This window comes from Eupeodes corollae, chromosome 2, assembly GCF_945859685.1.
Source record: "Eupeodes corollae chromosome 2, idEupCoro1.1, whole genome shotgun sequence".
In the NCBI taxonomy this organism is placed as follows: Eukaryota; Metazoa; Arthropoda; class Insecta; order Diptera; family Syrphidae; genus Eupeodes; species Eupeodes corollae.
The window spans coordinates 144,082,344-144,093,373 of record NC_079148.1 but is presented as its reverse complement, the minus strand read 5'-3'; the positions used below and the strand labels follow the sequence as shown (position 1 = coordinate 144,093,373).

The 11,030-nt window shown below is 35.2% G+C and overlaps 1 protein-coding gene across 1 annotated transcript in view; it reads right to left on the bottom strand.

Moving 5' to 3' along the window:
* Positions 1 to 11,030, bottom strand: part of LOC129946309 (calcium uniporter protein, mitochondrial) — a 315,499-nt gene that overhangs the window by 148,345 nt on the left and 156,124 nt on the right. The gene's annotated exons all lie outside the window — the stretch shown is intronic.

The following is an 11,030-nucleotide window of genomic DNA, read 5'->3' as shown; positions in this document are numbered from 1 at the left end:
ATTGAACGGGTTGAGGAGATCCTAAGCAAGGTTTACAACGAGAAGTTCGAAGTCATTAGCTTGACCGAGGAGCAGAACCAAAAGAGGTCCGAGAACCCTGACGAACAAGGAGCCCTTATCGCCTACGATTCGGTGTATCTCTCGTCTGAGGAAAGTTCCGAGGGCACTCTAGTCGAGGGGAAGCAGGACACCTCGTCACTCCTGCACATTTCCATCGAAGACATCTACGACCCTCCGGAGAGACCGTCAGAAGTCATCGCAGAGAAACCTTTGACAACAACGACGGTTGAGAATCCCCTCTACTCTCAGGTTCTACGAATTCCGGCAGTATCTCACCCATCGGTCGACACAAAGCCGAAGATCCTAGCCCTGGTCGAGAAGAAAAATAAGAAGCTCAAGCGATTCGCCGATTACGCTATCATACCCCAGCGAGAAGCCAACAAGGGAGTCATCGAACATTTGACATACATCTCCTCATCCTCGGCAACAAACAACCACCCTCAACATCAACCAATCGATAACCAATACTTCAGTCTGCCTGACGTTAACATCGGCAAGAGCCTGAAGGTCTTCGAACGTATCGACGCCAAATTGCGGTCTTCCTACAACTTAAAGGAGGACACCTCAGGCAGCGCCAAGCAGAAGCAAAACGAAGCCACTGCAATCAACGATTCCATAAAACGTTTCGGTCGTGCACACAAAAAAGTACGCCAACGCGAAAACGAGAGTCAATCCGAGGCGGAGGCAACGGCGAAAAAGAACGAAACTACCGAAATCGAAGAAGAAGTCGAAAAACCAAGGGAAGCACCATCCATTCAAGTGGAAACCTATGCCAAGGAGATAATTGCAACCGAAGGTGAGAGTGAGACTGACAAGGCTAACAACAACCTTCCTGCAATTGAATTAGGCCAATTTCGGATAATTGTAACTGATGCCCAGAATAACGTCATAGAAGAGGATTCCATTGATGGCCACAGCGGCGGGGAAGTCCCATCCCTACTCTCGACAAGCATAAGCAAGGAAGAGCTGAAAAGTGCTAATGGAAACCACTCTTATCATAAGAAGCAGGAGGAAGCATCAGCAACAGCATCAGTAGCACCACCAACCCAATCCCAACCTAAGAAAACACTCTCCCGAACTCCCTCAAAGTCAAAGAAATTAATTGGAGGAACTGTAGCCCACTCGGAGGTGTGCAAAGCCAAGGACAGACGATTGTACGGCACATACCGTGCCAGGCCAATTAAAGTCAAACCGAATGATTCCCTGAGGCGCGTAGGAAAAATGTCCCGGCCACAAGTTATTCAAGTTATCGACTCAAAGAAACCCACCATGGAACCGCAACAACACCCTCTGGCGGGAAAACAAGCTGAAGATGAATTTCTTCAGAAAGTCGATGCTGTCCGGTGCTATTGGTCCAAAATGAACGAAACGAACCAAAAACAGAATCAAGAGAAGGCTGCAGCACCCAAGGAGCATAATCAACCATCATCGAAGAAGGATTTCATCATCGGCGAAGAAGTCAAATGCGTGAAGCCGACTCCTCCCATCTTCGACGATGACTTCCAGAGTCTGATGCCTTCAATAGAAATTGTCGAACTCGGCGATGGCGACAAACACGCCACCATTGTGAAGGCAAACGCGGATGAACCAGTTCCAGAATTTGATCACATCCGTTACAAGGTCATGAAGCCGAACCTCTTCCGCAGCAACATCCTGAATCGCAGCAAAAAGGAAGCACAATTCGACGGCCTGATTCAGTACTTGCAGGAATACAGCTTCCAAGAGCTGCTCACAAACAATAATGTAGTTATCGTCGAACCGGTACGAACCAAAATTGAAAGGCCCTCCAAGGATTCACAGCTGACAGACGGACAGCAACAACACATCACGAAAGGAGGACAAAATTGTAAAATTACTGGCGGAGCTGGGAGTAATTCTGGCAATGCAGTTGCCAACCCCCATCCCAATCAGCAGCCATCATCGGCGACGGCAGCGGCGCCCGGGAGTCACAACAAGCTCAGCAAGAGACACTTCTTCTACCAGCCAGTGCGGGTTAATCGGGAGCTGCTGGAGGAGGAGCTGCCCACTCCGGATACGGTTCGGAATGTTCGAAAGTTCTTCGAGGAAAATGTCCTGCCGGGGAGCAGAAGAGGAGATGAGTTGCTGTCGCCCGAGGTGCTAGCCAACGACAGACAACAGAACAACACTGAAGGACGCAGGATGAACCAACGTTTGAGATACTTAACCATTGATACATCGTATGGTAATGGCCAAGTAAACAACAGCAACAACAACACTAATGGCACTGGGATTGGAACTGGAACTGGGACACTGCGAAAATGGGACTCGGTGAGTTTGTCGAGTGGGATATCAAGCGGTGATTTATCATCACCATGTGAATGCAGTAATGGAGCATCCACTGTCGACGACGGCAGATCACCGTCACAACACCTCCAGATAAAGGATGACAACATCGAAGTTGCTTCATCCCAGGACGTCGAAAGAGAGATCCGAGGTGGGATGCATGTTCGGGATTTCATAAGGAGGCATAATGCTTGTGGTTCTCAGGATGCAAACGGATTATGTGGTTATTTTATGGATGGCAGTGGTGGTGCTGGGGAGGACGATGTAGATGGAATAGGAAGAGATGTCAGGTCGCATCATCCAGACGATGAGGACGACGAGGACGAAGACGAGGTCGACATGGTGGATGATGAACTATGTGAATCGTATTATGTCAGTGAGGTAAGTGAATTTCATTCAAATTTTCAGGGATGCTGATGGTTTTTTGGTTCTTCTTCTTCTTCCTCGAAGGGGATTTCCTCTTTTCAGGCTTCACTCAAATGTTTCCAAAAGTTTTCCCTTGGGAATGTGGTTGCTATAAGTTTGAGAAGTTTTTCCTCTTTTTTTCTGATGACGGTGAAAGTTTGACCGCAGCAGTCGATTTTTGAAAAATATTCCACAGGACTCTTTTCCGTCGTCTCGTCCTTGTTGATGGTGCTTCAGTCTTCATACGATTTGCATGAGGTTTTTGTGTTCGTGGACTTTGTCGGGGTTTTTCTACTTTTATGCGGGATAATGTATGGAATTGAAAGGAATAGTTTTTTTTTGTTGTTGCTGTTGCAGTTTCGTCCTTTTTGGTTTAAAAAGTTCTTTGAAAAATAGAATTGAAAAAATAATGGAAAAAATAGCTCTTTTAAAAGGAGCAAAGGTTTAGTGATGTTTTTGTTAAATCAGGAGGTTTATTGTGTACCCTGATGTATGGAACGAAAAACCAGAACCTAGAACCAAGGATGAAGGAGTAAATTGAGTTTTTCCTGAAATTTGTTAGAGTTTACATGAGCTTTGTTGAGATTATTATTTTTTTTTCTTTTTCTCTCTTCTACTTTTGTAAGGATGGATTTATTGAAAGAGGTTGACATTTTTATTTTTTGAAAATAATTTGTTATTGTCAAAAAGTTTTTAACAATTTGAAGATATGAACGAAGCATATTCATTAAAAATCAATACGAACAAACTTTTGACAGTTTGAAAAAGAGATTTATAATTAGTGATATTTTGAAAGGAATAAATTCGAAAAAAAGTAGTTTTTAACAATGATAATTTGTCTGAAGTGATTTTTAGTGGAAAAAAATCATTTGATAAAAATGCAGGGTTTTTTAGGGATGAGATGAAGTTATGTTCGGTAAATCATTTTATTCACAGGAAATCATTTCTGAGCTGTTAGTTAGCATTTCCGAGAAAAAGGATGTCATTAAAAATTTTTGTTCAAAATAGGGTGAACTGTATGAACTCTGAAACAAATTAAAAACTGATTGAATTTACATTTTGTTGGTACTGAAAGTTTTACTTATTTTTTTCATTCGAAGTCTTTTGAACACAAAACTTTTGTATAAGTGTGAAAAAAGTTCTTAAAATTTTTGTGCATTTTGATGATAATTAAGAAATGCTTCGAAATAAGAAAATCCGTAGCTTTAATTGATTTTTTTTACAGAAAAACGGTTAGACTAATCAAGTTTTAAATTGTTAGTCATATAAAAAATCATGAAAAGAGGTCTTACAGAGATTAAAAAGAGACTACAAGAGTTACAAAAAAAGACCACAAAAACACGTTTTTTTAGCGACGACAAATATTTTTTGTAAAAATTTCAATCAAATTTTCGAATATGATCTAAAATTGTACCTGTTTTTGTTATTTGCCAAGATATTGATGACCAAAAACACAATAGTACAAACTTAAAAAAATGGAAAGTGAATAAAAATTGTTAAGACTAAACTTTTTGATAAATTCAAAACACTTCTATGAAGAAAACACTGGTCGAAAATCGTACTACTCCGAGAGTTTTTCTGGCCTTAATTTAAATCCGCCTCTAAATTAATTCCATCGCGTCAGATTTTTAAGATATTGCTTTTGCAAACTCAAAATAAAACACGTATATGAGGCTTTTCGAGGCTATCTTAATTTATGAAGTAGTTTTTCAGCAAGACTCGTTATGGCCAACAATAATGCCTTTCTTAAATATTTTTATTTTTTCATAAAAATTTCGAAAAATCATAAAAAGTTATTAGACTTGACCTGCTTTGCATAAATCTTGAAAAAATACTGTTTTTTTGCAAAATTGTATTCTTTTTCAAAATGTGTTTTTTGTTTTTAAAAAACACGAGCCATATTTAAACTTTAAATTTGGTCTGAAGGCTTAGATTTTTAAGCCAGTTTTATTTAATCTTAAATAAAGTATTTTTAAATTTCGGAAACAATCAAGTTTTGGTCACAGCTTGATGTTTTTCTCATTGCAAAGAAGTTTTTCTCCCCCTCTGATCTGGCTGTTATCTACAAGACTTATACACGTCCAAGACTTGAGTATAACTCGTTTAGATTGATTGATGATAATACCATCGTAGGATCATTTACGTCGGTCGAATATCGTCGTAAAGTTTCCTGTCTCACCCTCTTTTACCATTATTTTAACGATTTATGCTCTCGTGAAATAGCCAGCTGCATTTCCCCTTTAACAGTTCAACCGTAATACTCGCACTTTTATGAATGCTCATCAGTATACCTCGAGCAAAACTTCGATCGTACCGTCAAGTATAGAGATTCGTTCTTTAGCCGTACTACGCGAATGTGGAATTCCTTACCACACTCTGTCTTTCCCAGCGATTGCAATATTCATTAATTCAATTCTTTCCCTTTCCTAGTGCTCACACTGTGTCTTCATAATAAGGGTAGTAATATCCCCTTAAGTGTGCTTATTATTAAAAAAAATAATGGCTACGTTTTCTATAAAATCAAACTGGATTCTATTTTTCTCAACTTTTTGCTACGTATTTAACAAGGTTAGTTTTCTAGAAACCCCTTAAATTCCCAACTTTTGCAAATTTTCGAAAAAATTGTAGATTTGTCTGATGTAAATGAAATTTTTCTCGACTTTACGAATATTTAAAAAAAATTTATAAAATTGGATTTTTCACCTTTAGTTTGTTTTTCGCAAAATTGAGTTTGCAATATGTGTGTTTTGTTTGCAAAACTTAATACTTTTTTGTAAACATTTTTTGTCCAACAGAAATGTCTTTTTTCACTGTTCGTAAGTTAAAAAAAATGTTTTAAATTTTCGCAGTTGTTGTTTATATTTTTTAAGTGTATTGCTTCCTAAGATTTGATTTTCTTTCGCGTACATTTGTATTCTTTTTTGAAATGTGTGTTTTTTGCAAAAATTGTTTGTCAAATAAAAATGTTTCACTTTTATCTCACCTTTCATTAAAACAAATCTTATTAATTTTATTTTGTTTTTGTTAAAAGACCAGAAGAGTTTGAAATTGAAATCTTTGGAATGATTCTTCCTAATGCGAACATTTGCTTGAAACGGGTAAACAAATTTTCAAAAAAAGCACTAAAAAGACCTGAAAACAATGTCCCTTAAATTTTAAGACTTTGCAGATAAACGAAAATCTTTGCTAAAGGAACCAATGTTCCTTGTATGTGAATGGGCCATACAAATTTCTATCACAAATAATTCGAGGCTCGTATAATTATTAATTCAGTGTTTAGGACGACATTTTTATTGAATATTGAAAATCTAGCATTTATGAATTTCTGAAAGAGCCTAGTTTTGGTGACCTTGATGTTTTCCTTGTTGGTTGACTATTTTAAATATTCGCAAGTTTGCAAAATAATATTGCGTACAATTTTAATAAAATCTAAAATTTGTTTTATTTTTCTCAACTTGTTGCTATAAAATCACGTTATACCGTAACCAAGCTTAGTTTTCTTGAAAAACCTTCAATTTTTAACTTTTGCGAAAATTCGCACATGTGAAAATTTGTTTAATGTACAAATATATTATTTTTTTAACCTTTCACTAATTAAAAAAAATCCCAAATCTTAGCTATTTGAATATTTCAAAAAATAAAAATATACCTGTTCGTAAAATTTGATTACAAAATTTGTATTTTTAATGAAAAATATATTTTCTTATTGATTTGTTCATAAAAATTAATTTTTTTATGTTAATTTTATCTTTCGTTAAATTTGTTTTCTTCTTAAAAATGTAATACTTTTGTAAAAATAAGATATCTCTTATTTTTTCCCTTTTCGTAAAAAATGTTGTTTACTTAAAATTTCATGTTTTTCTAAGCTTTCATAGATTAACAATTGTTCGCAATTATTTTATCTGTTCATTAAATTTGATTTTTTTCGAGTAAATTTAATTTTTCACATTTTTCTTTAAGTTTAAATTCTTTCGCAACCTTAAATTTATTTGCAATATTTCTGCTGAAAGTTAGCATGCATACATTTTTGTCGAATTTTCTACAAATTATTTTGTATTTCATGCTTTGCAGAGCGTGGTCTTCTAAAGACCTCTTAAGTCTAACAAAACAAATGATATTAAGAATCCATTTTCTAGAAAAAATTTGCAATTTAAATTTTTCGCAAAATTTGATTATTTTCTTACAAAATTTGAATTTTTCGCAATTTTTTTTTTAATTTCAGTTTTTCCAATTATTTTTCCAAGACTTGTATATTTTTTTAACATTTTATTCTTTTCTAAATTTTATACTTTATTTGCAAAATCTGTTTTTCTTGTTTAGCAATTTTTTATTGTTTTGCAAGTTTTATTTTTATCGCAATTTATCTTATTTTGCAAAAGTAGATTTCAACTCATTTTTTTTTTCTTTTGCTTCGCAAATTAAATTTGCTTTCAATATTTTTGCTTAAAATGATAAAGAATAGACTCTTGTCAATTTTCTTTCCAAATATTTCGTATTTCCTGTTTTTCAAATGTTTCATTTGAGTTATAAAATGTATTTGCAAAATAAATAACAACTTTATATTTATGACAAAGTGCAATAACATTGGAATTTTTCCACAGTTTTTTTTTGTTTCCTGCTTTTCAAATTCAAATGATGATAGAGCAATAACAGGTCAACAAGTGCCACAAAACAACCCATTTCTCTTCAATTACCTGAAAAATGCGGAGAATATTGTTGGAGTTGTTACCATCTTTTTCACTTTGCTGATATTTCAATTAAATTTTCTGCCATAAGCAATTTTTAACAATCAGAAGTAAGGGAAAAAAACCTTTCAAAAAATACCAAGGACTTAACTCGCTAAAAAATAAAAACAACAACAAAAAAAATCATAGATCCTCCTTTATCTAGTTAGGTTGGTAGAATATCGCTTACAGAATCAATTTAGCAATGCTGTCAATATTTTTTCACTCAATGACCTGCAAAAGTGTGCAGTTATTTTTATTTTTCTATCTCTCTAAGCTCCAACTCCAATCCAAGCATCAGCTTTAGCACTCATGTGGTGCGCTGTGGTAGGTAAAACTCAGAAACTAGAAAAAAAACCTTTTAGCTTTTCAAACAGCCGTATCGAGCGCAAAACCTTCCTATCCTTTTTCCCTATCCACCACCCTCACATCCTTTAAAGAGAAAGACATTGCATAGCAAACATTTATAATTCAAGCTTGCAGAAAATAAAAATATCCTTCACCCTCGTTTTTACACAGGAGCAGCATCATCATCATCATCATCTAGAGATACCTTATATCGCATTTTAATCCTTTTTAGATATTCTAACCTCCCATACTCTCTTCTTTTTATTTGTACTCTTGTTGTTGTTTTTTTTTTGCAGGATATTCTTGAAAAGATACGAGAATGTGGTTCCACTGTAACGTACTATGGTGGTCGTGTTATGATGCACAGTCCACCGGCTACGGGTGCAACATTGCGTATACCTCGTTCGAAAATAGAATTTCTCACATGCAATTCATGTCAGCCGAACGAATGCCCGCATAAGGATCAAATCCACGACCAGTTACTTGCCCAGCATCAGCTCCAGCAACAAAACTACTCTGGTAAGTGAACCGTACCTATGAATGTAGGGGTGTTTTTATGTCAACTGAATTTAATCCTTTTCATTTTTTGTTGGAACCGTTTTTCAGGTATCAAATTCAAACTTGTCAAGTCGAACAGCTGCAGCAGTCGTCTGGAGCTGATTGGCACTCAGAAACTCGTTGGTAATCACGACTATCCGGACACCATTGGGGAGGACGAGTCCTTCAACGGCAATAGCACAACACCAAAAACTCATGATAATGATGGGGATGGTGATGAATACGACGATGGAGAACCTTTAGTCCGACGACTTGTCCATCGTTTGGAAACAACCGGCAAGATAAACAAATACACGGGACCACGGATCATAGAATCACAGTGCATCGAGAAGATGCCAGTTCGTCGGCCCACAAGTTTGGTGGTGGATCGACCGAAGTTTGAGGCTTCATCCACCACCGCCCACAAACGTTTTTCTGAAGGATTCACAATTAACAACCAAATGGTTGGCAAAATCCCAGACCAACAGCAGCAGCAGCAGTCTCGTGCTCTCGTGCTCCCCAAACAAGTTACCGTCAATAATCATATCAATTTTGTTACGTCCACGTTCACGTCCTCGTCCAGTCCGTGTTTTACATCCTCTGCCATGGATATTCGTTTGGTTGAGAAGGCGGGAGGTATTGACCAGGCTAAGCTGACAAACGGCAAAGTACGCCGCAATAAAAATGTTGACTTGGCATTTACAATGAAAGGACCCAATGGAACTCTAAAAAATCTTTCCTCTTCAAATGGCATGGACAAGGACATCCCAATATCCCGGAGAATAGAAACAACTACTCCCACCACCCCAACTACCCCCACCAATACCAGCATCGCTACCACAGAGAAGAACGATAGAAACTACAGAAACACTGCAAAGGATTCAAGAGATTTTGGAAAAAATTTCAACATAACCGAACACTTCGATGGTCACCTGCTGATGCCAAAAAAGGACGAAATCACAGTTGCAGGAAAAGCATCGAATACAACGACAACGACCACGGGTAAACAAAATCCCACCCCCTCAAACAACAACACTCCTTCGTCTTCTTCCAATGAATTGATTGTGGACAAGACTTTGGTGCGGCACTATGTGACAAATGACAAACGATTGCTATCGAAACCCAAGTACGACGACATCGAATTTGAGGAATTCGAAGTCTACGATCCCCTCAAGGATGTCGCAGCGATAACTGCTAAAGCCGAACAACTAGTCGACAGTTTGGCAGATGATATACAACGTGCAGTTTCTGCAACATCTTCATACGAGCTCAAATCCTCAAACCAGGACGAATCTTGCTATGATAGTTTGGATGATAAAATTTAAACAAACATAAGATTTAAAAAACAGCGAAAAAGGATCATAAATCAACAACAAGATAAAAAGAAAAACAATTCATAAATAGTCATAATAGTCTTTATTTTTTTTTTAAACATTTTATTTTATTATTTTTATTATTGTTTAATCAGTATTGTTATTGTATTTTAATATATTATATAAAATATTTAGACGAAGAAAAATGTGCTACGTACTTAAAGGACATTGCAACGTTTTTGATATTTTTACAGTGTTATGTTGCAAAGGACAATAAAAATATATTATTCTATGTAAAATCAGTAAATGGCCAAAAAATAAAGTAATTTATCCAAAGTCTTCTATTTAGAAAAAAAAATTGTTTAAATGTGTTAAATTTATTTTTGAATAAGAAGATTTAAATATTTGTTTAAATAATGTTAAGTTAACTTTGACAAATTTTACAGCACAGCGAACAAACAAAGCTTAACAGGATCAAAATTTCAATTTTGGTTTTAAATAGACTTAACGTGTTTATAAGGTTTTATACACTCACTGGTGTTACATTTAGAATGTTGGGATTTTATAGAATTGTATTCATATAACATTTTTATTTATTTGGCTATTAATCCTGTTGGTATCCTTTATGTTGTACTAATGGTTTTTTATCTCTAAATTAAAGCGAAAATCCTTTGCAGCGGGTGTTAGGAAGTGTTATAAAAATAATCTTGGTTATTTATTGAGATAGAGTGTTTTTTTTGTGTTTTATTTGTTTTTATCATCTTTAAAAAACGCAAATAACCATTAGGTCGTTAAATTTATACCAAACACACAAAATAGATTTATTTTTATTCTGAAAATAAGTTCTATGGCTTTGGTATTGAAAAAATGATAAAGATATTTCAAAAGGATTTTTGAAGGTTATAAAAGATAAAGATAAAGACGACAATATATTTATAAATCGAATGTCATTATTAATAAGTGCAAAACGAAGAACTTTAAAAAGATACTTGCGCACTTATCTTTTGGAGAAGGGACAATACGGTAGCAACAACATTGAACTGCATAAATAATTTAGATAAAATTATTTTAACACCTTAAGAAATTCGATGTACATTTTTTGTCTTCTTTTTCTTAGAAATTTTGCTATCTCCTTTTTTTAAAATAGAATTTTAAATACATTTAAACTTCTTTATACGAACCTTCAAGAGAACAAAAATTGCTTCGTTATAATGAAGTTTTAAAAAAACTCATTTCAAAGAAATGTATGTCTTGTTTTTAATTAAAAACATATCAATTTTCGATTGTACATGAACAGTTTTGATTTTTGTTTTATTATAAAAATCATCCAATTTAGTAA